The sequence below is a fragment of the Mustelus asterias genome, chromosome 17, assembly GCF_964213995.1.
Source record: "Mustelus asterias chromosome 17, sMusAst1.hap1.1, whole genome shotgun sequence".
NCBI classification, from domain to species: Eukaryota; Metazoa; Chordata; class Chondrichthyes; order Carcharhiniformes; family Triakidae; genus Mustelus; species Mustelus asterias.
In genome coordinates this window covers 43,393,241-43,418,545 of record NC_135817.1, presented here as the reverse complement: position 1 = coordinate 43,418,545, position 25,305 = coordinate 43,393,241, and the positions used below count along the sequence as shown (strand labels likewise).

General features: G+C 39.9%; 1 protein-coding gene and 1 non-coding gene across 5 annotated transcripts in view; one reads left to right on the top strand and one right to left on the bottom strand.

Moving 5' to 3' along the window:
• Window positions 1–25,305, bottom strand: part of zbtb20 (zinc finger and BTB domain containing 20) — a 345,434-nt gene that overhangs the window by 214,261 nt on the left and 105,868 nt on the right. The gene's annotated exons all lie outside the window — the stretch shown is intronic.
• Window positions 21,884–22,065, top strand: LOC144506713 (U2 spliceosomal RNA). The gene has a single exon (XR_013499951.1). It is a non-coding gene; the product is annotated as a U2 spliceosomal RNA (small nuclear RNA).

Here is a 25,305-nt window from a genome sequence, read left to right as displayed (position 1 = left end):
TAACCTATCTCACTACCAGGTTTGCCTACATAACAGTGAATAAATTCAGAGTGATTCATTGCATCCAAAACATTGAGACAATTCAATGATATGAAAGGACAGAATAAATGCAAATCAGCATCATCATCGACTCCAGACATTTTTCTTCCTTGACATTCCACCTCTCCAAACTCTCTTAAAGCTTAACAAATTAGATCATCATCTTGAAATTAAAGTTTTTATTACAAAGGCTCTAGGTCTGTTTGGCTTCACAAGCTAGGTGCTATAATAGTATGCTTGCTATCTAAATATATTTATCTTGGATACTGTTTTTCAGTGCTTCTCTGTCCTTTACACAAAGCCTCCCTCAGTATTTTATGGTAACATTTTTTCAAACTGTTTTTACAATCATAGTTAGGTTGTCTATTTTGACAGCTGAGCTCATCAAATGCAATCTCAATTTCTAATACACTTATCCAAAAAAGGCAAAAATCTCTCCTCTACTTAGGCAGTACTTTACAGTATTCTTTCTTTAAACTAAAGTATTTTCTATTCAAAGTGCTCCCCCAAAAGTCTAGTATATTTTTTCACCTGTCAAATGTCATCTTTCCACCTAACAATCTGCTCATTCGTGTTTTTCTTCCTTTCAGAGTGGCTCCACACATTCTTATAGCAGCCAGCACGTCACAGCTTGGAGACACCCAAACCCCTCCAAAACAAGTAGCAAACTCGGTTAAAGTGAGGGATGGGGGAGGAAGTCAGCAAGAGCTCACACTTCCATTTGCTGTGTTGCTACTGCAGAATACAGGTTTAAGTACTTAGCCAAGACCAGATATTTATTCTATAAATCCTAAAGAACCAGTGACATTTGGCCCATTATGCCTGTGTTGGCTCTTAGCTAGTGCAATCCAAAGCTAATTCCACTGTCTAGCTCTCTTCGATCTTACCTTTCTCTGCACATCCTTTATCAGATGCAAAAACCTGTGCCTTAATTCACTTATAACAAAGTATTCCAGCCTCTAGCAACTGTCCGTAAACAAATTTCTCCTAACCTCTTTTTTCATTCTCTAACCCAAGGAAATTGTCTTTCCCTATCACTGTCAAAATCCCTCATAAGTTAATAACTTATATTAAGTCTTCACTTCACCTTCTCTGCTAAAACAAAGCTGCTACCAGCATCTTAAGTCTACTTAGATCCAAACTACGCTTGCAATTTTAAAGAGTTATGTATATGAAGCACTAAGCTTCTTTGCTCATCCAAACATTTCCTTATTTTTCTGTAATGTGTATACTTCCCCCCCATTCTCATTTTCCTGCCAAAATACATGACACACATTTTCCCACATTCAATTACATCTGTAATGTGACTGCCCATTCTGCTAATTGACCTTTATCCTCTGAAATTTTTTTGAAGCCCCCTCCCCAGCTGGGATGGGTGAAGAGAAATATCAAAGCGTCAGTAATGTGGCACAGCAGTGTTGCACTTCCCCAGCATTGTGACATTACTCCATTCCAGCTCTCATTGTTAATTTTAATCGACAATACTACAATGGAATGATACTCATCTTCCCAACATTAAATGGCTTCATTCTCATTTCTGCCTTGGTTTAAATGTCATTTTTTAAAATATGGAGATTTTTCCAGCTATCGTATCAGTCCCTAGACCATAATCCCAATGTCATGCCCACAGCTAACTCTGGCAGTCATGATCTGTGAAATGATATTTGATCTGTGAATATTAATTTCTAAGTGCTAAAGGCCATTTACAAATGAAGCTTAATGTTCAAGGCTGATTGATATACGTTTCATATTATCTACAAGGGAAACTACTTTGATACAAGACTTTCAAAATCATGAGCCAATAGGCAGTGCTGTTTACATGAAGATGAGGAGCTATTTAAAGCAATGTGCACATTCAGATCACATGTGGAAAGGTGGTAACATTTTAACAATCCTCAACTCCTGCGAGGTTCAGAATCTTATCATTTGGGAAGGCTTTCTCTACATGGCTGAAGTGAACAGCTGGAAACCAAAATACCTCACAATACTCTGATGTGACCCACTCCCCTTCCCAAAAAAGGAAGATAAGAATGACCATCTCAAAAAGTATCGATGGCAATTTTTCAATGTGCAACAACAAACTTCATAAAATTCCTCACAAAAAGTGCCAAGGAAATGTTTCATTGTACCATTCATTGTTTTAAACTTAATTTCAAATCTGGCCTTCACTTATCACACATTGAATTATAAATAAATAGTTACTGAGGAAGTGAGTGAGAAGCTTACATTATTGCTCCAAAAGAGTAAAAGGGAATTTAGAGCTGTTAGAAATAACTTTAAGTTTTTTGCCACTTTAAGGTAAACTAGAGTGTGAAGGGATCGCATAACTGCTCTGAATCCTGCCCGAACAACTGGAGTGGTTTGCTTGCTCTGGGGTACACCAAGGCCCAGGTTGTTTATCTAGGTAGAAAGTGAAAGATGTTCACAATTGAAAAATAAATTCTGCTGACTTTGGGTAGACTGTAAGTCTCCAGGTCTCACAGGGAGTTGTTTGGAATGTCAGGCTTCATAGAAACATAGAAAAATAGGAGCAGGAGTAGGCCATTCAGCCCTTTAAGTCTGATCCACCATTCATTATGATCATGGATGATCATCCAACTCAGTAGTCTGTTCCCATTTTCCCCCATATCCTTTGATCCCTTTAGCCCCAGGAACTATATCTAACTCCTTCTTGAAAACAAACAATGTTTTGGTCTTAACTGTTTTCTTTGGTAGAGAATTCCAAAGGTTTAGCACTCCCTGAGCGAGGATATTTTTCCTCATCTCAGTCCTAAATGATTTACCCCATGTCCTCAGACTACGGCCCCTGGTTCTGGACTCCCCCGCCACTGGGAATATCCTTCCTGAATCTACCCTGTCTAGTCCTGTTAGAATTTTATAGGTTTTAACGAGATCCCCCTCATTCTTCTAAACTCCAGCGAATATAATCCTAACTGACTCAATCTCTCCTCATACGTCAGTCACGCCATCCCAGAAATCAATCTGGTAAACCTTTGTTGCATTCCCTCCATAGCAAGAACATCCTTCCTCAGATAAGGAGATCAAAACTGCACATAATATACCAGGTGTGGTCTCACCAAGGCCCTGCATAACTGCAGCAAGACATCCCTGCTCTTGTACTCGAATTCTTTCGCTATGAAGGCCAATATACCATTCGTCATCTTCACCAGTTGCTACACCTTCAAGTTTACTTTCAGTGATTGGTATACAAGGACATCTAGGTCTCATTGCACATTCCCTTCTCTCTATGTGTTACCATTCAGATAATCTATTTTCGCTTCAAAGTGGATAACCTCACATTATCCATATTATACTGCATCTGTCATGTATTTGTCCACTCACTCAAATCACAGTGAAGCATCTCTGCATCTGCCTCACAGCTCACCCTCCCACCCAGCTTTGTGTCATCTGCAAACATGACATCTGTTCCTTAATCTAAATCATTAATATCCATTGTGAACAACTAGAGTCCGTGCATTGATCCCTTTCGTAAATCCACAGTATAATCTTATAAAGGGTTATACTTTAAACTGGCTATTTAATTCCAAGATAGAAGGGCTTTGAGAAGAGAATATCCACTTAGCATTTCGACATAGATATCAGGTCCATGGGATTCATGCTGCCATGGAGATGTGATTTGGAGGGGAAACAGAATCATAGAATCCCACAGTGCAGAAGGAGGCTACTCGGCCCATCGAGTCTGCACCAACCACAATCCCATCCAGGCCCGATTCCCATAATCCCATGCAGACTATAGAAAGCTATTATACTATCAGCTTACAGGGTTTCCTTAAGATATCCTTGAACCTCACAGACAGGTCTGAGACAGAGAGAAAGAGATAGAGGCAGCTCGTTACCATTACTCGGGGAGTTTGTACTTAAATTAAAGAGACGTTTGTGAAGATTTAAATGAAGCTGTATGATTCAGCTAGCTTTGGATCGAGAGAGGAATCTTAAGTAACCATCACTGTGAAAGTCAGTTTGGAGATTTGAGGTTGTGTGGCCGGGAAAGGAAAAAGAAAGCAAGTCATTGGCAGCTGTGAACAGATTTGGAATTCCTGGAGAGGGAAGTGTCCACTTAAATGTCAGAATAAACTATAACCACGGAGGAGAATTTCTGGTCATTTAAAAAATTAAATGGGGACATTTTTCTGTTGTGTTCACTATAAGTTGCCAACTGGAATATTATTCAGTCAGTGTTACTTTTAGTTTGTTACAATAAAAGTCATGGAATTTTGTGTGATCCTTCTAATCAGTCGCCAGAAATTCAAATATCTTTCTATACACATTGGTCTTGACGGGGATCATAACTACATACTGACCAATTCTAGAATGCTCCTTGCTTTTTAACTCAACATTATAATTTGCCACCATTTGCATTTAAGATTATTAAATAGAAGCCATGTGGCAGTCAATAAAATCAAATAGTTTGTTATTACCATCACACTGGGTAAATATGTCTGCCAAATTTGGCAATTTCAGGTATTGTTCTTCATGGAGGGAAAATCCTACATTGTCCGTGGTATAATCAACGTTCCCTATAAAATCCTTTTGTTGTGCATGGCCAGTTCTTTCAAAGCACAATACCTTTGTTTTTTGTTTTACACATTGGTATTTAATACAAGAACAATTCCTTGCATGATACCTGCAAGGCTGCTGCTACACAACCAGGCAAGTGGCAATTTAGCGGGAACTGTCGGCATTGTCCACAGGATGAAATGTTGATTCAAGGTCCAATCTACTCCTACGATAATATTCAAAGAAGATCAGCTGGCTTCCAAGTTACCATTTCACTATTTTACACTATTTACACTTTGCAGCTTAAAATCCTATCATTTTTTTTCTCCACTGGCAGTAAATGCTTTCTATTAGATAAGGCCGCATTTTCAACACCACATAAATTCTTAAAATGGATTTTTTTCTCTGAAATTCCCAATATCCAATAAAAACATTATTAGTCAAATCACTGTTTTGTAATTTAAACTGCACATACTAATTCAGGTTCAACTCTGAGGTGACTTCTATCTCAGGTGAGTGTCTTGATTAAATTGTTTGAGCGCAATGATGTTTGAAAACAAGTGTCTGCCAATATCTGTCTAATACTATAAACAAGAATATTGGATAAACATTGTAAAGGCACATAGTAATAATATATAATGTTGTACAATAATACTTTGGATCTTAGCGAGCACAAAATTACTAGCATGAACAGGAACATGAGAAAATCAACTTGAGGAGCAACTCGAGTAAGAGTCAAAACTGACTTTTATCACAAACAATTCCGAGGGATAGCTTCTGCTGGGATCCCTGATGTTGACTTTGGATTTCTAACCTCCAGGCATGCTCTGCACTACGATCTCTATGTAAATATCAATTTAAAACCTCCATTATACCCTCAATTCCATTCTCTCGCTAAGCCCCAGACTTTTGATTGTTACACTGAGGCAAATCATAATGATCAAAGCAATCACTGATATCAACCAATGAATCCCATCTTCTTTATACATACATCAATCATTTGCAAAATTGTACCTGCTCTTTACCTGTTTGCGTATGTAATTTATTTGCATTTTTTGCGTACAGATCTTAGTATACACCACATATGTACATTTCACCAAACATTATATCTTTTCAAGAATGTACAAAGAGAAAACTGACACTTTTTAAACCCACCATCTGTAGTGTAACTGCTGTATGTGGTCTGTGGCAAGTAGTAACTCAAATACAAGTTCTTCATTTTACTTCTAAATTGACGGATCACACCAGATTGGGGGAAATAGTCAATACTGAGCAGGACATCAATCAACTCACAGAAAGGACAAATAATTGGCAAATTAGTTCAACACACAAGTGTGAGGCAAACATTTTGGCAGGGAGAATAAGGAGCTCACTTGTTACTGGAAGGTGCAAGTCTGGGTAGAGGTAAAGAACAAAAAGGATGCTGGATTGCAAACACACCAATCACTAAACTTTGTGCCACAGGTTAGCAAGGCCATAGGGCATAATGCTAAACCTGCATTGAAGCTTGGTTAGTTCACACTTAAATTCTGCTCACCATATTATAAAAAGGTATAGAAGCACTGTGGACAAGGTGCAGAGAGGGGTTATAAAGCTGATACCAGAAATTCAGGGGTATGCATATCACAAAGAAATGGCAGGCTGGGTCTCATTGTTTAACAAAAAGCTAAAATTATGAAGTTTTGATATAGCTGATACAGAGAAGAACATAACGAGAGGCCAACAACATAAAATAACCAAGAAATCCAACGGGAATTTCAGAAGAAGCCTGTTTACCAACGATTTGGTGAGAATGTAGAAATTGCTATCACAGGGACTGGTTGAAGCGAACAGTGTATTCAAGGGGAAACTAGATAAGTATAGGAGGGAGAAGGGAGGCGATGGTTACAATGGTAGGTTTCAGTGAGAAAAGATGGGAGGATGTTTGAATGGAGCATAAACACCAGCATAGACAAGTTGGGTCGAACAGCCTGTTTCTATTCTATTTATCTCATGTAATCTTATGTATTTCTGCAAATCATGTTAGTTATAATTTAATCCAGAATTGTGGCTTGCTTGGATAATGTGGTCATTGATGTAATACATCCCATACTCTGAATTGATGGCAGACGCAGTGAACATTGTATTTTCCAGTAAGCAACTTATTCTAATCAGGATTCATTATTATCCCAAGTTTTACAGGTTGATGTGGCCAAAAGCAAATTATGCAAGTTTCAGTTAATAAAGGATGCGATTGTTGTAAAGAAACTGTTGTCAAGCTATTTCTGTATTATCAGAGAAACATGGTTTTGCACGAGACATCAAATGACAGTACCTTCATCCCCAGGGAGGAGGTCTTGTGGCACAGTGGTAGCATCACTACCTCTGCACTAGAAACTCAGGGTTCAAATCCAACACCAGTCCTAGTTCGACATGGAAGGAGCAATCATCATGTGGTTCAACAGGCTGGTAATCAGCTCTGGAATCCTTTCAACATTTCCCCCACTATTGCCCAAAGAGTAAAAATGTGCGTGTGAAGATATACTTAAAATCCCCAGGTCAGCAATGTCCTCTACCCTCACTATTTGCCCTTATGCATTAGCTATTTCTTTACACTACAAGGTAGAAAGGAGCCAGCAGCCTCATTCGTCAACGCAGGATGAAAATATGGGAAACAACAACCACCATTACCACCACAAGCACCTTTCATTAAAGACAGAGATAAAAAATTTAAGTTTTGACCCATTGGGAGTAGGTGGGAATCTAGAAGTATTAGCACTGTTTGTCAATGGCTTTTTAAACCCAACCACTGGACTTTCACCTTTCCCAACCATTCAGTTTGAGAAGGAATTATGACAACCCACATGAGTCTATTTCAATTTAACTATTTGAAGAGGAACTATAAAGTTAACAGCTGAAGGATTGTGCAGTTGAGGAATGGGGGAAGCCACTGTACCAATGGAATCAGAATGTAGCAAGGTTGTGCCTCAATTCATAGATATCTCCCTGCATCTTGCATCAGAGTGTGGTGCCACCCTCTTTGATAAAGTGTTGGATGCAGTTTGATGAACTAATCAGGGCAGAAGAAGTCTGTACAATAGCACGTTCAAATACATTTTCATGATGCCAATCATGCCAACCCTCTCAGTTTGCTTTCCCAACCCTACACCTGTACATCATTCCTCTTTGGATATGCATTTCCTCGCATCCCACTCTGTCCATCCACCACTGACGTTCACTCTTATTTTAATATGTCACACATATCTCTCAGTCACTCTTAACAAAGATTATCTATTCATCCATTCAGCATACTATTGCTGCCACTTGTAGGTGTCCTTTTTCCCTCCTTGCAGGAGTAAAACACACAGAACACAAGGGACAGGCACAGAAGCAGAGGTGGTCCCCAGACATCAAAATATTTGCAGATGCAGAGGAAGACGTACTAGAGATAAGTCAAGCCTCGGAGTGCCTAGCCATCCAGTAGGGAGCTTTGGGGGCCTCCCAACCACTTGGTGACAGAATCAAGTTTCACACAGCATATGACATGCAAGATGCACTTATGTGGACTTGGTGTAATCAGCCAGTGAAAAATGCTCACTTCGGGCCCTCTAATCTTGACAGTTCTAATTCATGTCTTTAATCTTCCACAAGCTCATCAACCATTCAGCAGGAAGATTAATATTCCTCAAGGTGGGTAACTCACTCTGAGGCTGAACCAGCACAGGATTTGGGCAGATCATGAACAAGTTCATCTACACACACCTCAATTGGATTAGAAAGACAAGGAGTTGGATTTTCACCTGGTGTGTCGCACATCACAAGTGTGCAAGAGCAAATGTTTGAAACAGGGAGAGCACTGGACAGTTTCCAGGTGGTGCAGGATACTTCAAACCCCGCTCACCTGGGTTCAGATGCTGAGTGTCAGGGGTTGGTAGAGTAGAAGTAATGGTACTGGACTAACAATCCTGAGGCCCAAACTAATGCCCTAGACTGGAGATATGGCTTCAAAACCCACCAGCGTAGGTGGAGGAATTTAAAGTCAATTAATAAATCTGGAGAAAATATGCCAGTCTCAATTAATATGACAGTGAAACTACCAGCTATAAAAACTCAGCTAGTTCACTGGTGTGCTTCAGTGGAGGAAGTCTGTTTGCCTCACCTGGTCTGACCTACATATGACCCCAGCTCCACAAAAAACATGCAGGATAGTGATTAGACTTTCCAGTGACATTGTCCATGCTTGCAGAGAAATTGGAGGAGTCGATCTCAAACATGAGTGCCATGACATATAGGCATTTGCGATGATATCTTTCATCCATGGATAGAGTGGTCAGCTGCATGGAGCATTACATGCCCCAGTCCAACATGTTCTCCCTCATCAACGGCTTGCACACTCAAAGCTGCCTATAATAAAATTGATCAAAACCTTGCCTGTACCTGAGTGGTGTACAACAGCTCATTGTGAACAAAATAAGCATGGAGAGCGATGATAGTGAAAGGGAAAGCAGGTCAAAGCGCATTCACCTCTCACCACTTGCCCCTCTCCCCTGCAGTCAGTGTCCCACATTGTACCTTGCACCTGCTGGGGGGGGTTTGCCCCTGAATAATACAAGTAGAGCAGTATGGCCTCTAAAGCCACACATGTTCCAAGAGCATCACAGTAAACAGAAGAGGGGATACAAGCAACCTGTTTCTACCTCTGCTGAAGTCAAAGTATACAGCAAGTAGGGGGAGCAGAAAAAGGTAAAGATTGAATCATAGCACAGAGAGTAACAGGTCTGTCATTGCCCATTTTCTCTTTATTCCCTTTCATTAATAGTGGGGTTACATTTGCTTCCAATCTATACGCACCATCCCAGAAGCCACAGAATTTTGGAAGATGACCACTGAATGCATCCAGTAACTCTACAGCTACCTCTTTCTACACTCTGGGATGTAGATCACTAGGTCCAGGTGACTTAACAGTTTTCAGTCCCATTAATTTCTCCAGTACTACTTTTCTAGTAATATGAATTTCTTTCAGTTCTTCATTCCCACTAATCCTTTCGTTTGCTATTATTATAGAAACATTTACAGTTCATTTTTTGCTAGTTTACATTCATATTCTATTTTCCCCTATATTGTCAGTTTCTTGGCTCTCCCTTGCTGAATTCTAAAATGCTTCCAGTCCTCAGGTTCACTGTTTCTTTGGTCTAATGCTATCTTTAACTTGCTTTGTTAGCCATAGTTGACACACATTTCCTGTTGGGTTTTTGTGCCTTGAATGAATGTATATTTGTTGTAAACTAGGTATTATTTCTTTAAAAGCTAGCCATTGCCTGTCTACCATCATACATTTTAATTTATTTTTCCAATCCACCACAATCAACTTGCCCTTCATATTTTCATAATTTCCTTTGTTCTGATTTAAGGCCCTCGTTTCGGATTGAACTAAATTGTTTACAAATTTAACAGAAAATTCTAACATATTATGGTTACTCGTCCCTTAGGGCTCTTTTTCAACAAGATTATTAATTAGTCCTTTCTGATTGCCTAGTACAAAATCTAAAATAGCCTTGACCTTAGTTGATTCTTCAACTATTGATAGTTGTACAGGGTATGCACATGAAAGTATTACAAAATATTGGATTGTTAAGTTTCTGGTTATTTTGTGATACGTAATTGCTGGTTTGCATCAGTTTGCCGTTTTAGCTTCTTGCCTGGTAAGTGGCCTTCTTACTTGTGTTGAATAGTATGACAGGACGTGAAGCTGAACAATGAGCTGGTGTGCCAAGAATACTTCATTGTTTGCAGGACTGTTCCGTGATGGGGTGTGTGCAAGTGGATTCAGCATCTGGTTGACAAAGGGGTTCACTCATGAAGCCTAACTCCGTTGTCTCATTATGCGGACACCCTGGTCAGTAAGGTGTGCTGTTGCCATGCCCACATTTTTAAAAATTCATTCACTGGATGAAGGTGTTTACTAATGAGGATAGGTTGAACAGGATCAACAGGGCCTACAATCACGGAATTTGGAGGAAGGGCGGCACGATGGTGCAGTGCTTAGACTGCTGCCTCACAGCTCCAGGGACCCAGGTTCAATTCCAGCCTTGGGTGACTGTGTGGAGTTTGCACATTCTTCCCATGTCTGTGAGGGGGTCCTCCGGGTGCTCCGGTTTCCTCCCACAGGTTAGATGGATGAGTCATTAAATGTGTGGAGTTACAGGGATAGGGCGTGTAAAGAAGGCCTGGGTAAGATCCTCTGCAGAGTTGATGCAGACTCAATGGGCCGAATGGTTTCTTCTGCACTGTAGGGATTTGATGATTCTATGAATTAGGTGATCTTATTGAAACATATATGATCCTGAGGGGATTTGACAGGGTGGATGCTGAAAATATGTTTTCCCTCATTAGTGAATCTATAACTAGAGTTATAAAAGTTAACTGCCAAACTTTTGTTCAAATTCAAACCAGTCAAGTTGACTCTGACTGGTCAAGGCATTGCCATGGGGAATAAACCAGAGAATGGCTGCCCCCATTTATTTTTAACTAAACAAAAGCTTAGGAGAGCACAATTCCTTGGTTCATTCGCCATGGAAAAGCCTCAACCAGAGTCAACCTGCCTGGTTTGAATTTGAACAAAAGATTGGTAATTAACTGTTCCCCAGGTGCATTATCCATGCAAACACCTCTATTAATCAGAATCCACTTGCCAACCAATCAATACTCTCTTTTCATGCAGTTTATATTGTTGTCCCTTCATTATTGGTATTCTTACAGACTGTCCTGGTGAGTGCAGGACAAAAAATTTCAACAGCCTATCTCTTTATTCAGAAGTTCTGCACTACAAATGACAATGCTGATTCGCTTTGATCAGTGCACATTTGTTCATGCATTAGGTCATTTTTTTGGTGCTATGTTCTAACAACTTCCTGATGTTAAACTGACAGATGTGCATTTCGTGGTTTCTCCCTCAAATCTTTCTTAAACAATCAAATGGCATTTGCGATTTTCTGATCCCAATTATCTCATTTTTCAAGTTTCCCAAGTCTCAAAGCACAGGGCCTAGTGAAAACATCACCCCCAACGATGAGGCAAAGAAAATCAGAACTGCACAAGAGGCCAGGGATTTGGAGAGGTAAAGCCATGGGGGGATTTGAACAAAAGGATTTTAATTTTAAATTTGAGGTGTGCTGGGCCAGGAACCCATTCAGTGAGCACAGGGGTGAGAGAGAAACAGGACTTGGCACGTAGTGGATGTGGGCAGTCATTTAGTTAAGCCATAGTTCACCAATATCAGAGACAGCCAGGAAAGCTATGGAATAATTGAGTATGGAAGTAACTAAAACACTGATAAGGGTTTCAGCAGTCCATGACAGAGGCGGTAGATGTCAAATTGGGATGGAAAGGATATGAGAGCAGAACTTTGCATCACTTGCTTTTTTCAAAGATCTCCCACCCAGTCTTTGTTTCCCCATTTCTTCCTGCAGTTGTATACATTTTTTCTTTTAGTTTGAACTGTATCTTACCTTTGTTGAGTGTGGTTAACTGCATAATTGGTACTGTTGCCTTTATGGGATAAGTACTGGTTGTATTCTGGACCAAAAACCTCTCAATAATTCTTTGTCTATGGATTTATCCATTTTAACAGTTCAGCCTACTTTACTATGTTCAATAGCCAATTCAATTCAAATCCCTTCAAAGTTTGCCTTACATAAATTTAAAACCTCCATATTTGACTCTCCCTTTTCAAATATGATATTCTCTTTCTGTCCTATTGTCAATTAATTCTGGTTCATTCTAGAATGCTAAATCTAGTTAAGACATTATTCGCTGTGGATTCTGAAACATATTGTTCTGGAAACTGTCCCAAATACATTCTAAATATTTGCCACCTAAATCTCTTCTCCCAGTTCTTGTGCAATTAACATCTTGCATTATAATCAAATGGTTTCTGCTAAACGCTCCTCTGGCTGTGTGAATAATTTGACTGAGTTCTTAGATGAGGTAACAAAGCACATTGATCAAGGTAGTGCAATATATGTTGTATATACGGACTTTTGGAAAGCATTCAAAGTGCCACTTATTAAGAAGAAAGATGCCTATGGAATTAAGGGGAAAGTAGCAGTGTGGATAAAAATTGGCACAATGCCAGATAGTGGACAGATGTGTTACAGACAGGAAGATAGTTTGTAGTGCTGTTCCTGAAGACCCAGTTTTGGGTCCATCAGTCTTGCAATTATAATAAATTTTTAACGTAGTTGGGGTTAAAAAAGTCCATGGATTACTTGGGTCTTTAATTAAAGGAATAGGATACAAAAGCAAAGAGGTCATCATAGAATTTTTAAATCACTGGTTAGGCTTCTGTACATACTGGACAATTCTGAGCACACTTCGGGAAAGATAAAACACATTTAAAAGGAGGTTTACCAGCACATTATCAGAAATGAAGGGCTTCAGTTACGAGGAAAGGTTGAAAAAGTTAGGACTGTTTTCCTTGAATCACTGGTGATCTAACAGAGGTTTTTAAGACTATGTGAGGTTTTGGTAGAATAGTTGGGAGAAAAATTATAACTAAAGGCTATAGATTGAAAATCATTGACAAAATGATCAAGGATGGAACTACCATAATTGTAAATAATATTATTGTAAAAGCGAGTTGAACAGGGGCTTGAGAATGAGGATTAAAAGCAGGTATGTGGGATGATTCAAAGAACCAGCGTAGCGTGACAGACCTAATGACCTCCTGCTGTGCTGTACATTCTTATGATCCTATCTCCACATTGTAACACTAGTGTAGCTTTAAGAAATGTTTTTTTTAAAAATCATGTTCTCTGCAGTTGTAAGCAGACTTTTTGGTTTCATTGTTGCCAGACTGTCTACTAGAAGTCCTTTTATTGCTGCTTCAATGGTTTAAATGGCGTTTTATTCATTTTCACTCTGGGCCTCAGGTACTTTCTGGGATCTTTTATGACCCTGCATTGTGAGGGGGAAGATTGATTGACAAGTCAAAGTCAGGTGGTTCCTTCCCAGAAGAATCTAACAATTCACTTTCAGTTTTGGTTTAGACTCAGAAGCTATCCCGATTGTCAAGTGGCAAGCAGTGTTTCTCTCTCTCTCCCTGGTTTTGTGAATTCTGCTGGTTAGCTAGAAGCAGGTCTGGCCTTCCTGGAGTGAAAGTCTGCTGTTGGTGGTTTGCTAGCTAGTAACAAGCAAACTAGAGTCTCTCTCCCTGGTATTTTGGGAAGCTGTTCTGACTTCACACTTATCTGTGTGTGTATCAAGAGACTGCAGCATCCAACCAAAGGACTAAGCTCCAGCATCACGTGAGCATTCGTATTTTCTATGCTAAACCTGTGGCAAGGGTTTTGTTAATGGGATTTAAATGGTTGGAACGGTATTTAGCTGTTGAGGTTTATGCAATATCATTTTTTTTTGTAATTGGTAAAAGTTCTTGCTAATTTTCTTTCTATACATGTTAACTGTATTCTCAGGTAAACTTTGTTTAATAAAAGCTCCCTAGTGGGTCAGTTGAATCATACCTGAAGTCAAACATCTCATGCTTACCCTAGCCAAATTCAAATTGCAAAACTTATGATCCAGGCGGACTTCATAAAACACTTTGGAGTTTCTCACCTGAATTATAACAATAGTCACACTATCAAGCGGTCACCGGAGTATTGCATTCTCTACGTTTGGTGGTTTTCTTCCACAACCTGTTCACCTACCTCTATTAACAATCTTCCCACCCAAACCTGCAATTGTATCTTTTGTCGACATTGCTACTACTCATCTTTCTCAATCCTTCTTAAAAGTCTTGCAGCCGGGAATATTTAATCTTCAACAATTCACATATTGTAACTAAGCCTCTGTAATGACTACTACATCACAGCATTGAATTTTGCTTCTAACTCATTTACATTGGAACAAAAGGTCATTCATGGGTGAGTTTGTTTTATTTCTTATGTAACATGCATTCATTACCAAACTCTTATTCATGTAACAATATCTATCCTGCTCATATGCCCTGATGGCGTATTTCTCAAACATTTTGAACCATCACACTTTTGGTTACTCTGTATGTTGCTATACAAACAGATGATAGTGGAGATGGTGGCAGTGTTAATGTCAATGGATTAAACACTCTGGGGATATGGGTTCAAATCCCATCTGGGCTGGTGGAATTTAAATTCAATGAATAAAATCTTGATTTGAAAACCAGTCTCAGTAAAAATTACCACAAAAACTATCATTGATTGTCATAAAAAACGCATCTGATTCACTGCTGCCTTCTACATTGACTCTGGACCACAGCAATGTGATCGACTCTTAAATGACCTTGTACGCCACTCAATTCAAGGGGAATTAGGAGGAATGTGCAACAAATGCCAGCTTTGCCAGTGACATCCATGTTTCACAAAATAATTTTTAAAAAGCAATTTATTATTTTCCCATCACTATTTTAACAGATGTTTCATTTATACTTCCTTTAACCTTCATCACATTTTATACTTCGTTTTTATCCCGCATTACTATTATTTGCATTCAAATTCTGACCAAACTCCTCCCCTCCCCCTTTGCATGCAGCGCCTTCTATAATTCTAAATCATTCATGCCAAGAGTTGCCAAGGAAATAAGTATCATACATTGCTTATAATTTGATTGATACATGAATATTTAATCATGTGCATGTAATTTAAGATGGCCATAATTTAGTATTCAGAAACAATTACAATGTAAATATTTAAATTCTATTTACAATTGTGTGCAGACCTGCAATTAACCTTTCTATCAATTGAAACCCGAGCAGCACGACAAAAATCAATATCGATCTATTTCATATTAAGAAAGATGACGGAGCTAAAGATCACATATGGGATTGTATTTGCTGGTCAAAATGTTATGTGACATCATGAAAATAGTGGGGTGCCACCTAACATTATGTGATGGTGACATTATACTACAGTGAACTAACCCCTCCTGGAATTTTCTACATGTAATAGTCTCTGTTCAAAACTCAACAAATTGTAATTGGACTCGAACATTCAAGTGTCACCTTGACATTCTGACGCAAGTAAAAGCCCAAAACCACATCTCCAGAGGAAAAATAGAACAGCAGACAATTAGAATAGACATTCACCTTCCTCACAGTCTGAACCCAATATCTTGAATCATTAATGAAGTCAACCTCAACAATTTAACAACCTTGAAACTCAAAGGAAAAATTGGCCTCTGCACATGCAGGTCACGATTGAGGGCCACTTGGAATAACCTGTATGTACCAGGTGATATCAAATGCTCATGGATCGTGCAAACCATACCACTCTCTGAACTTATCGTGGCTTGCAATGAGAAAATTCTGCAGAGATCCATGGAAATCTTCTTCAGCACCCATTTCACCCGCTTCATTAAATCCAAAATCCTCCGTTAAATTGATTCACATTTGAAACTTTACACAAGACCATTTTCCCCAAATCTACTGCCACTAAACATCATCCTGCAATTTGGCACAACCATTTCCACCAACATTATCTCCCGTACTAGTCACAATCACTGAGCAACATATTAAAACTTAATTCTACAAAAACTGGTCTTTTACTCCCACCTCCAAATATGGAGGGTATCATCCTGTCAAATTCATATAGTCATTGTGATCTGCATAGCATTACCTTCGGGTGTGTTATTGCAAGATCAGTTGAAAGTTGTGAAAGGCTATATATGGTAAATTTCCCATTGTGTTTCACATGAAGTCAAAATCAAGCCTAACATTAAGAAGCAAAATCCTCACTGAGATATGCAAAGTCTAAACCAATGAAAGTTAAAATAGTTAATTCAATGTAAAATCATGCGGAGAAAGTGAAATGAAGGGAAGAATTGAGAGAAAGATAAAAGGCAAAGTAAAAAAAAAATCCCAGAGTAATTAAAATCTGAAGGAATGAGACTCCACATTTTTAAAATAAGGTTTACAGTGCCATGCTGTTGTCTGGCAGTAATCAAGACTTAATACTGTTACAAATTCACTTGAGGTTTGAACAGGCAAGCCATACTTTTTCTGGTGAGGCTAGTGTACATCCACCGGGTAAGTACCGTAACTTTGCATCCTTCGTGGGTGCATATGAATGTAGAGTATGGTGTGGTGTAATATAACATAGCTCATGGAGTAGCAGAGTCATTCAGACAGCAATTGTCTGATTTCTGCAGTTAACTACATGCGGGCAGACACTGCTTCATCCCATAACAATAGTGAGCTTTGATAGCCTCACCATTACTCTTATGACGACACTCAGGCCATTATATAAGCTGTGCAATACAGCGGTACTCAACCAAAGGCCTTCTGCCTGTACAAACATCAACTCCAGAACAATAAACAGGCCAATCTGAAAGCTTATTATCAGGGTGTCGCTCTCCCTTTCCAAGTAGAGCTTAAAACCCAGGCCCTTCAATCTCCATGACCCCCAACACCAATACCACCCTCCTTCCCCACAGATAAGAGAATTATCTTCCTCCCAGAACCCACGGCTATCCAAACCTTCTCCATCCTATCTCCACTCCATTCCCTCCTCCTCCCCAATCAACCATCACCATCCTGACCCTTTTTCCCAGTTTCATTATATAGCCTATGAAACGTGGTCTGTTATTACAATTCTACTGAATGTCCCCAACCATCTTCACTCCCGTCTCCACCTTATTCCCTTGCCCTGGTTCTAGTTGCAACCCCTCCCCTGTCAATTACCCAACTATCCTCTGTAACAATCTCAGTCACTTGACTGTGTGTGCAATCTCACAGGAGATGAGTAATTCATCATTTTCAAAAATACAACTGGGTAGGCAAACCAGCTGCATTTTAATCCCTTTAAGCTTTGTAAAACTTAAAAGGACAATTGTGCTTTTATTCTTCCCCGAAATCTTCATTTCTATTAAAACCAAGTATCAACACCCAACCAGCATATTCTATGGCTACTGAGATATTGACCTATTACTCCAGCTTTACTTCTTTTTTGTTATTACGCACATATTGATACGCACATATTCACTAAAAAATATCTAGCGAGAAGGATCAGCTCCCCCCATTGGCTTAATAAGCAAGTGCATCACAATGTGTTCTGCTAAGCCACACAGGCCCATGAATCAACTCTCTGCTCTGCACTAAATAGAAAGCACATTTTGCGGATGAGGACAGGCTTAACTTTAGCTGCAATCGTCCCCTCCTCCATCCCTTTCCAACAAAACAGCTTGATCATCTCATTAGTTATGCTCACATGAAGAAAGAGTGTCTTAGACAAGGCACCAAATTACTCACACTCAAAGAAACATGTTCCAAAATGATTATAATCTACATATTTCAGCTGTTAGTATGCTTGACAAGATGCCACAGAATAAAAGCTCATGTTGTAGGGGGTAACATGTCAGAGAGAGGACTGGTTGGCTAACAGGAAACAGAAAGCATATATGGATCATTTTCAGGTCAGCAAGGTGCAACAACTGGAGTGCCACAAAGATCAATGCGGGGGCCTCAACTATTTTGACTTGGCTGATGGGATCAAATATATGGTTGCTAAATTTGCCAATGGCACAAAGACAGGTATGAGTGCAAGTTGAAAAAAGGACATGAGTCTGCAAAGTCTGCGTTTCTCAATGGAGGGCTGCGTTTCTGAATGGAGGGCTATGACAAGTGGCGCTCCTCAGGGATCAGTGCTGGGACCTTTGCTGTTTGTAATATATAGGAAAATGTAACTGGTTTGATTAGTAAGTTTGCGGATGACACAAAGGTTGGTGAATTTGCGGATAGCGATGAGGACTATCAGAGGATACAGCAGGATATAGATCAGTTGGAGACTTGGACGGAGAGATGGCAGATGGAGTTTAATCTGGACAAATGTGAGGTAATGCATTTTGGAACGTCTAATACAGATAGGAAATATACAGTAAATGGCAGAACCCTCAAGAACATTGATAGGCAAAGGGATCTGGGTGTACAGGTACACAGGTCACTGAAAGTGGCAATGCAGGTGGAGAAGGTAGTCAAGAAGGCATACGGCATGCTTGCCTTCATCGGCCCGAGCATTGAGTTTAAAAATTGGCAAGTCATGTTGCAGCTTTATAGAACCTTAGTTAGGCCGCACTTGGAATATAGTGTTCAATTCTGATCGCCACACTACCAGAAGGATGTGGAGGCTTTGGAGAGGGTACAGAAAAGATTTACCAGGATGTTGCCTGGTATGGAGGGCGTTAGATATGAGGAGAGGTTGGAGAAACTTAGTTTGTTCTCACTGGAACAACGGAGGTTGAGGGGAGACCTGATAGAAGTCTACAAGATTATGAGAGGCATGGACAGAGTGGATAGTCAGAAGTTTTTTCCCAGGGTGGAAGAGTCAATTACTAGGGGCACAGGTTTAACGTGCGAGGGGCAAGGGTTAAAGGAGATGTACGAGGCAGATTTTTTACACAGAGAGTAGTGGGTGCCTGGAACTTGCAGCCAGGGGAGGTAGTGGAAGCGGATACGGTAGTGACTTTTAAGGGGCATCTTGACAAATACATGAATAGGATGGGAATAGAGGGATATGGTCCCCGGAAGGCTTAGGGGGTTTTAGTTCAATCGGGCAGCCTGGTCGGTGTAGGCTTGGAGGGCCGAAGGGCCTGTTCCTGTGCTGTAATTTTCTTTGTTCTTTGATATGGATAGGTTAAGTTAATAGGCAAAATAATGGCAGATGGAATATAATGTGGGAAAACGTGAATGTGTCCACTTTTGCAGGAAGAACTAAAAAAAGCATACTATTTAAATAGGGAGAGGGACAGAGTGATCTGGATGTCCTGGTACATGAATCACAAAAACACAGAATGCAGGTAGAGTATGTGATTAGAAAGGCAACAGGAATGTTCTTGTGTAATACAATATAAAAGTAGGGATGTTTTGCTACAGTTGTACAGGGTACAGATGAGACCACAACTATAGAATGTGGTACAGTTTTGGTTTCCTTATTTAAGAAAGGACATAACTGTATTAAAATCAGTTCAAAGGTGGTTCAATTGACTGATTTGTGGAATGAGGGGTTATCCTATGATGAATGATTGGACAGGCTGCGCCTATAACCATTGGATTTCAGTGGAATGAGACACTCTCTTATTGAAACATACAAGATCCTAGGGGGACCTGACAGGGTCAAAGGATGTTTCCTCTGTGGGAGAGACTAGAACTAGGGGACACAATTTAAAAATAAGGGGTCTCCCATTTAAGATGGGGATGAGGAGATTTTTTTTTCTCTCAGTGTTGTAAGTCTGGGGAACTCTGCCTCCATTCTTCTCTGAAAAGTGTCACTGAATATTTTTAAGGCTGAATTTGATAAATTCTTGAGGGAGTCAAAGTGTAAAGAGAGTAGGAAAGAAAGCAGAGTTGAAGCCACAGTCTCGCTGAATGGCCTCCACCTGTTCCTAATACGTACACGCGCATGCTCACTAAGCTACCAGTTGTGTCAAGGTAGTAGTAAATGCAGGTTTTAAAGGTACTGAGATGGCACACCAACCTGGACTAAGAGTAAACTAATAGATGGTATTCATTTTAACAAGTAAATTTAACATTTATTTAATGCAAAACAAAAACAAGGCAACTTATCCAAGTTAGTTCGCAAGTCAGTAATCATATTGACAGACGGACAGGTTTGAATATAATATAGTCAGAAACATTAAAATTGTGTGCTTTAATACAAAAAGAGTTTAAAAAATGATTTTAAAATATGCCACATAGATTAGGGTACATGACAGCAGATAAATCTGTATCAGATCAATTTCCAATCATTTCCACAACATAAAATTTCTGAGCAAATCACAATGTTACCCAAGTGATGCAATTTTAAATGCTCAGTTAGTCTATTGTCAATTTTCTTCCAGAAGCAAAAGGAACATTTAAAAATCTAATCTAGGGGGAGGAAGGGAGGGAGGGATTTGAAAACAAAGGTGCGAATTTCAACATCAAGATGTTGCTAAATTGGGAAACATTGCAGCATAAAAACTGTAACAAATGGGGAAAAATGATTCACTGAAAATACCAATGAAAGTTATCAATTGCTGGAATTTACACTGACGGCATGAAACTACAACAAAACTTATTTTATTCTTGTAAAGACCATCAATGAGGCTTTGGAATTGTATGTGCCGTACTCTTCCCACAGTCCAAAGACGTGTAGGTTAGGTGGATTAGCCATGGTAAATTGCCCCTTAGTGTAGGTTAATGGGATTAGCGGGATAAATACGCAGGGTTATGGGGATAAGGCCTGGATAGGATGGTCTGTCATTAATGCAGATTCGATGGGCCAAATGACCACCTTCTGCACTACAGAGTTTCTATGATTTTCGAGGCTCCCTGTACTGAAGCAGAACTAAAAGAACTTGAATTTAAGAACTTGGTGATGAGGGGTCAATTTGCACTCAGCAAGGTCCCACAAACAGTAAAATAAAAACAAGATATCGTGGATACCAGATAAAACAAAGGGCTGGAAAAACTCGGCAGGTCTGGCAGTGTCTGTGGAGGATGAAAGAGAGTTAACATTTCAAATCCAATATGACCCTTCTTATGAACTGAAGATAGGTAGAAATGTGATGGGTTTTATGCTGTTGAAAAAAGGGGAAAAGAGGGATTCAGGTGGATCAAAAGGAAAGATCAGACATAAGTTAGAAGGCAGCGGAGATTAAATACCAAAGATGTTATTGAACAAAAGGCAAATGGAGTGGTAATGGTAGTAGTAAAGAAACAAAGTAGAGTACCTTAACAATAAACATTTTCTCTTCCTTTTAGGTGTGCAGGAACACAAGCTCCAACAACTTATGGGTGCTGACACCCCTTTGAATCTTTCTTCTGACTCCCATCTTTTTTTCTAATCCCACCTCTTGCTGTGTGTGTTAATTATACCCACTGACCTTCCCCACTCTGACATTGAACAGTCTGTGCTCAAAGAACTCTGTTTATCCCCTCACAATGAATTTCAGGCTTGGGGGCGGCACGGTAGCACAGTGGTTAGCACTGCTGCTTCACAGCTCCAGGGTCCCGGGTTCGATTCCCGGCTCAGGTCACTGTCTGTGTGGAGTTTGCACATTCTTCTCGTGTCTGCGTGGGTTTCCTCCGGGTGCTCCGGTTTCCTCCCACAGTCCAAAGATGTGCGGGTTAGGTTGATTGGCCAGGTTAAAAATTGCCCCTTAGAGTCCTGAGATGCGTAGGTTAGAGGGATTAGCACGTAAAATATGTGTGGTAGGGCCTGGGTGGGATTGTGGTCGGTGCAGACTCGATGGGCCGAATGGCCTCCTTCTGCACTGTAGGGTTTCTATGATTCTATTTCTATGAATGACATTGAGCTCTTCTTCTGTCATGTTTGCCTCCATCGCTTCTCGGCCTTTTGGCTAAGATCAAGTGTAGTATGGATTGGATGCTGCGCTTGGTCGAGGTCATTGGGTTGCATTTAAGCTTCATATTCATATGAAGCAATTTTTAAAAGCAGCATCTCGGCCTTTTGGCCAAGATGCAAATGAGATCAAGCCTTGGAGGAGGAAACCTCACCCTCCTCCAATCAGCTTGGCTCATGTAGATCAGGCCCAAGACAGGTGTGAAGGCCCTGTCTTGTCAGCTTGGATCAGAAATGTCAACTTGTTGAGACTCTGAATTGGACTTGATTTGATTGAATTGGAAAAGTATCAAAAAAAAAGTTTGCCTCCATGATCACTTCTTTGGGCAGAAGTCCTCTCCCAACCCGCTCCACAGACCTAAAGATACCACCACCACCCCTCCTCCCCCCACCGGACCTTCCCATGCAATCACAGGGGTTTAATACCAGCACTTTTACTTCCTTTCTTTTCAGTATCCAATGCCTCAAATACTCCTTCCAGGTGAAGCTGCATTTTACACATACTTCTTTCAATTTAGTGGACTGTGTTTGCTGCTCACAATGTGGTCTCTTCCAAAATGGGGAGACCATTAAACTAGGTGGCTGCTTTGCGGAACACCTTTTCTCAGTCTACAACCCTGATCCTAACCTTCCAGGCAGTTGCCATTTCAATTCAATTTCAATTTGTTTTCTTGCTGATATTTCTGCCCTCAGCTTGCTACAATGTTCCCAAAACAAGCTGGAGGAACAGCACCTCATCTCCCGATTAATCAATTTACATCCTTCTGAACTGAACATGGAGTCATACAAGTTCAGACCATGAGCCGGGTCCTTCACGTTGACCACCTCACTCCAAATGCCAGTCTGTATCTTGCTTTCAGTTTTGTACTCAGAAGTGCCAACCTTTATTTTGCTATTAACTGGACAAATGCGTTGTTTCTTTATTACTACCATTACCACTCCCTTTGCCTTCTGTTCCAGGAGATTATTTTCATTCCATCTCCCTCACCCTCTTACTTATCCTTGACTATCCCTTTGTTCCACCTGACAAAATTATCCAGTCATGAATATGGCACAGTGGTTGGCACTTCTGCCTCACAGCGCTAGGGATCTGGGTTCGATTCCCAGCTTGGGTCACTGTCTGTGCAGAGTCTGCACATTCTCCCCATGTCTGCATGGGTTTCCTCCAGGTGCTCCAGTTTTTCCTCGCAGTCCAAAAGATGTATTAGTTAGGTGCATTGGCCATGCTAAATTCCCCCTCAGTGTACCCAAATAGGCACCAGAGTGTGGCAACTAGGAGATTTTCACAGTAACTTCATTGCAGTGTTAATGTAAGCCTACTTGTGACTCTAATAAATAAACTTTAACGTGGTGGGAACGTAGAACTTTGGTTGTGGGGTCGTATTTTTTTTATACTTTTCCAATTCAATCAAATCAAGTCCAATTCAGAGTCTCAACAAGTTGAGACATTTCCGATCCAAGCTGACAAGACAGGGCCTCCACTCCTGTCTTGGGCCTGATCTACATGAGCCAAGCTGATTGGAGTAGGTGCAGACTCACCTCCTCCAAGACTTCTCGGCCTTTTGGCTAAGATCAAGTGTAGTATGGATAGGATGCTGCGCTTGGTTGAGGGCATTAGGTTACATTTAAGCTTCATTGGAAGCAATTTTTAAAAGCGGCATCTCGGCCTTTTGGATAAGATGCAAATGAGATCAAGCCTTGGAGGTTGTGGGGTCGTATTGCTCTATCATACATTGTTTCCGCAGAGCAGAATGCATGTAGTTCTGCACTGTAGCTTCACTCAGTTGGCACCTCATGTTTAGGTATGCCTGGTGCTGCTCCTGGCAAGTCCTCCTACATTTTTCTTTGAACCAGCGTTTAGCCAATTGTGGTTTTGGAAACAAAATTAGTAGACAGAGCAAAAAGCAATTAAACCTGAAGAGAGATAGGACGTTAAAAAATTGTCCTTCCAAAAGATATCCAAATAAAGTTAAAGGCACGTCAATCACCATTTAAAATAATGGATAAATAAGAATGTGCTTAATACATAAAAGTACATTAAGAGAGTGAGAAGATAAAATGGAGAAAAATATGATTGCTTTTCAGGTTAGAGAATAGGAATAGTGTCCCAAGAATGGAATATATAGAGGGAACATACCATTCAGAACAAGCAGTTAGTTACATAATAATTACAATGCACAAAGAAGAAATTTTCTTCAAAAACTGAGAAAATTGAACAGTGCGCACAGTCTTTGGAAGGGATAAAGCTTGATGGGCTAAAAAGTGTTTCCTTGTTCCATGCTTAATGCTTCTGTACAGATCTCCAAATTCCAAATCTTGCACAGCAGATTCAAGCAGCAAACAAGGTATTACAAGCGATTTTAGCACACCTTAGCTAGGTAAAATAAATCTGCCCACAGTTCTCATCACAGGCACTCCTAGTACGTGCAAAATATAAATTTTGGCCAACATTGAGCTTCACTCTGCTGCTTTCCATCCAATAGCAGAATAACCTGCCAATATTCATCATTTGGATTCACACGAGTAGATACTTTGAGGAATTAGATGGCTGCCAGTCCCAACTAATTGTTCGCATTCAAGCAGGAGAAAATTTGAGAAAGAGATTAATTTATGTCAAATGTACAAAATCCTTACATGCCAAATATGTGCAATGTACAAATATCTCAACAAAATAGAATTGGAAGGTACTTTACCACTTTATTTGCACTCATTTAATAAAAGCAAAATACTGTGTAAACTGGAAATCTGAAATAAAAACAGAAAATCTGTAGAGGACTTGAAATGTTAACTGTACCCTCTGCAGTTGCCAAATCTGCTCAGTCTTTCCAGCATTTTCTGTTTTTATTTCATTTGCACTCATTCCTGAGTTATCTGCTGCAACCGATAACACATTCCACTGAATAGCCCAGAGTGAAAATTAGTGGAGGCATATTAAAATAATCTGACAACAGCTCAGGATTGCAAGATTGATGATGTTGCACTAGAAATCTTAACTTTAAATCAAAATTAAGTTAAAATAAGCAGGAGCTGTTCTACTTCATCAAGTTAGTGAAGGCTACAGGAAGAAAGACATCATGTGAATTCAACATGAACAAGGCTCTTGTGCAGGGCAGCTAAACAGAGGATGTCCTTCCTCAAGGCAAGGTTCAATGTGGTCTGAAAATCAAATGGCTCAAAGTTGGACTGATATAAGGATACTGAGGCTTTACAAAAGATTACTGGTATGAGGAAATTCAAATAATTTTGAAATATTTGAACAGTTTCCAGGATGATGTGGTAGGGGTGTTCAAAATAATGAAAAGATGGATCAAGGGCAATAGAAACAGACGGCTTTTGGTAGCAGGAATGAGACACAAGATTAAATGCCCTAGGATTAGATTTGGAACAGAAGGAGAAACCT